We start from the raw sequence: 4,589 nt of genomic DNA on the forward strand, positions 1-4,589 counted from the left end.
CACATGTACTTTCTGCAGTCTGACTTCAGTTCACCTCCTCACCATGTACGTTGCCAATTCCCATTGTCTCCAAAATGTGCGTTCGCATGGGCCAGAGTTTGCATTTTCTCCCATCAAGTTTGTTTTTTTATAAATCACAACCTTTGTGTGGGAAGGCCTGGGGTCTCATTTATAAACGTGGCGTACGCACAAAACAGTGCTGAAAATGTGTTTTCTTTCTCCCAGTAATAAAATGGAGCATGCACATCATTTTATTTCAGAGTACATTCAACTACTGCAGTGGGTTGTTCACAGGTCTCTGTCATAAACTGGCCAAACGGACATTAGGCTTGCCGCGGTAGTCAGTGTTTCCAGTGTTACGCGGTGATTAATCCATATCAACAACGTTCCACTTCCGGGATTGCTCTGTTGCCGAAGGAAATTCCACCAGATTTTACTCATTTAGGACGGATGTCCTACCTTGGAACATCTTTGTGTTGGCATTTTAAACTCTGGTCTATTTATGAGGACTACAGTTAACCTTTTCTCAGATCTCTGGAAGGTAAATCTACCTGTCCAATCTGAGTTTTCTGTTGCATGACTAAAACAACCTTTGAACGTACGACGGTATGTCACAAAGTGTAACCAGGCAGCTAGTGTTTCCTTATTTTTTTATTATATATATGGTGTGGTGTTTTGGTTGTGCTTTGCTTGTCAGGCATAAAACTGAGTACTCCTCCCAGCACACCTGAGGCCCATCTCCTCCTCAGAGGAAATGCTGGATGAGCACGAGGACACACTCCAGCACACCGGAAGCGCATCTCATGATGACTGGTTGAGACACTATGCAGAGGGGATAAAGGTTGTGGTGGGGAAGAGCAGGAAGGAGTTGTAAAAACGAGCCAATAAATTGGAGAGAAAATAAAATAACTCAAGTCACTTACACTGAACAAAATAATAAACGCAACACTTTTGTTTTTTCACCCATTTTTCTTGAACTGAACTCAAAGATCTAAGACTTCTTCTATATACAAAAAAAGCGTACTTCTCTCAAATATTGTTCACAAATCCGTCTAAATCTGTGTTAGTGAGCATTTCTCCTTTGCCAAGATAATCCATCCACCTCAAAGGTGTGTCATGTCAAGATGCTGATTAGACTACTGCTATGAGTACTCTACTGCCACTTTTAAATCCTATACATTTCATGCAGTTTCTGAATATCACAATAATGATTATGATAATTGGACGGCTATTGTTAGTGTCAATTATCAATCTGCATTGGAAACCAGCAATACATTGTATTGCAATATTAACTTTTGCTTTTAAACAAGCTCATATGAAGATTAGATAATGTCTTGAACCAGAAGCTATATGTTCTATTAAAACACACAAACAAAATACTTGGGACAATATCTTTATTGTATATTTATGCAGGTTAGAATCTCAGTATCTGTAACTGGACTTCAGTACAGTGTACTTGTTTTTTCATGCGAGTTAAGGCCGTCCAGCAGAGGGAGACATAGTTCTAGTATTGCCTACCAAGCAGCCAACAGTGGCTTCATGCTGTGCATCAGAAATGAATAAGAGAATTTTTAGTCGAGGGACAAATGAATGAACGCGAGAAAACACTTTTAGCGTGGTTCCTGCTAAGACCACAAACATATAGCTTTTTGTGTACATCTCCAGGTTTTAAACTACAGATAGACCAATACAGGTTTTCACAGGAACAATTAAGCGTATAAAATTTTTATTGGCAACTTAATTTTTTATTGCAAGGATGCATAACACCCCCCACTGCAACTTCTATGCATCAGCTGAATGGCCCTCGTTACACACTCAACGCCTGGTATCTCCTCATTTACAAGTCCCTGCTTGGCAAAGCCCCGCTGTACCTAAGCTCACTGGTCACAAAAGCTTTACCCACCCGCAGCCTTCGCTCAAACAGATACATCGCTTTGGTCCCCCCAAAAACCTACACCTCCTTTGGCCATCACTCCTTCCAGTTCTCAGCTGCAAAAGACTGGAATGAACAACAAAAAAACCCTAAAACTCAAAACCCTTATCCCACTAATCGCCTTTAAAGTAGCCTACTTCAGTCTGGACTCCTGTCCAATCACTGTACGTGCTAACTGTTCTCTATAATTCATGCACTTTTTGCACTAGTCCATTATTCTCTGTCTTTTCCCATTGCATAGTTGCACAATTTCACCTGCACTGCTGTCAGATCTGTTCACGCTCTTTTGCACTTGCTTGGCATGTGATGCCTAACTGTTATTCTTCCCATCACTGTTGTCAATTTTTGCACATCTATAGATCTACCTCATTGACTAGACCACAACTTGCACAAACTGTATATTGACTCTTTGCTTAATTTCCACATTTATATACTAGACTGTCTATTTATATTGTGTTATTACCATATCGCTTTCGCATATTCATCGACTCACTTATATTGCACTTTGCACCGGCTTTGTAATGCCTACCTAATCAGAATTTTATCTAACCTATTGTGTTTTGTATTTTTTTACTATATTGAATGTAAAACTGCACGTCGTCTTGCACGTTTAGGATTTATTCTTGGCCAGGTCGCTGTTGCAAATGAGAATCTGTTCTCAACGGTCTACCTGGTTAAATAAGGGTTAAATACAATTTAAAAAATGAAAACAAGCAACAAAAGAAACCTGCATGTCTGTGAGGTTGAAGTAGACATTGCTGCTTGTCACTTGAGTATCAGGTCTATTATACAATTAGATGAATGTTTAAAAATTCTCACCTTCAGCCTTCCTACATGGACAGATTACTGATCGGGTTTACAGGCCCGGGGCTTTGAGCTAGAACCTGTGTTCAAAAGGTGCCCTGCCACACGTATTTCATAACTTTTAGTCCATGAGCCTGGGCCCCAAATTTGGCCATCGGTATCATCTCGGGGGGACAAAGTGTCACAGTGATTTTTGGTACCTCTAGTACTGGAAAATCCCAATAGTAGTGCAGGGGTTGTAGCAAAATCACTTTTTTCAGCTCATGCGCATAACCCCGTATGTTAAATTCCGTTTTTTTTTTTTTAAATCTGGTGTACATCCGGTTCAGGCTCATGTTAGGGATATTGTCAATATTCTATATTATGGTGCCTGGTATCTGTCATGGTTTTGTCAAGTTTTTGTTGTGTGTTTCATGTTTTCTGTCAGTTTATCTACTTCCTCTTTTGTTTTTAAAAGCACTGTGTGGTCACGTCCTTGGTCACTTGTCTCCCTGCCTTTGTCTTCTTTCCCGCCCGTATGATAGTTCCGCCTCTAATTTGATTCACCTGTTTGCTTTCCGCTTCCCCTCATCCCAGCACTTAAATACTCCCCATTTCTACGACACCTCTGCCAGATTGTAGTTGTCCGTATGTCACTCTTTCCAGCATTTTGTTTCGAGTTTGCTGCCCTGGTGTTTTTGGACTTTAGCCTGTTTCCCGTTCTCGATTCTCGCCTGTTCTTTTTGTACTTCTGCCTGCCTTTTGACAACAATTGTTGCATGCTCGTGCTGTACTGTCACCTGCATTGTTCTTTGGACGATAAAAGTACTTCCCTTATTATTATCTGTCTGAGTAGTGCATTTGGGTCCGCCACTATACCTAGATAGTATTGGTGCTTTTAATTTAAGCCCAGTACTGAATCTGTCTGACAAACAGAGGTCACATGACTTCTTTAAACCAGAAAAAACACATTTTCTCACTGCCTAAGCTGTATGCTGCCTTTTATCCCTGTGGCGTGAAAGAACACCCAGAAAAAAAAACTCAACAACTTCAATACTCAAGGCACTTAATTTTTTTTAAATTAGTGGTATTTGAGGTAATGTCTAGTTCTACCATGGACTCTGAAACATGTTTTTGGAAAAAAATGCCTTGGTTACCTTGTTACCAAGCCATTCTAGTGAGGTTTAGAAAGACTCCATGAAGACTCAGCACAATTTGTGCCAATTCTTTAATATTCAACGAGATCAGCCGGCTTTTGTAATTGGCCTGATTTCTCCTTTTATTTCTTTCCAGTGGCTAGAGCTGACAGAGGAGTTGGCAGTTCATTTTCACATTCACGACACAACACAAACACATATGGACTTAATATATTTCAAAAAATGCAATTAAAATTGTTTTATGTGGCAGGGAACCTTTAAGTGATTGTTCAATGGTCAATCAAATTACTACAAACATACATTGTTTGCAGTAGTTTTGTGTCTCTCTAAGTCGGGTGTCTTGCTCCTGAAAACAGTGAAACAGTGTTACAAAATGTAAGTCACTGATGTTCCCTCAGCACTCAACACTGCCCGACCACGTCTATTTGTTGTACAATATTTTTTGCATGTTGTGTTGTTTTGTGCTTGTTCCTATGTGCTAGTGATATTGTCATGATAAATCTCCTCTAGACACCAAAAGGGCTGGAAATAGAATCAATTCTCTACATTTTGATCTAAATCTAGACTGTTGAAGAAAACACAATGCAAAGTATGTCACATCTTGAAGCTGAAGCATCTGAGATAAACAACATGTCCCTTTGACCACTGAAGAAAACTACAAATTACTACTGCTGTGTTTTAGAGTGACCACCTGCTAATAAGCCCAAGGGGGGACA

This window comes from Etheostoma spectabile, chromosome 3 (assembly GCF_008692095.1).
Source record: "Etheostoma spectabile isolate EspeVRDwgs_2016 chromosome 3, UIUC_Espe_1.0, whole genome shotgun sequence".
Lineage (NCBI taxonomy): Eukaryota > Metazoa > Chordata > Actinopteri > Perciformes > Percidae > Etheostoma > Etheostoma spectabile.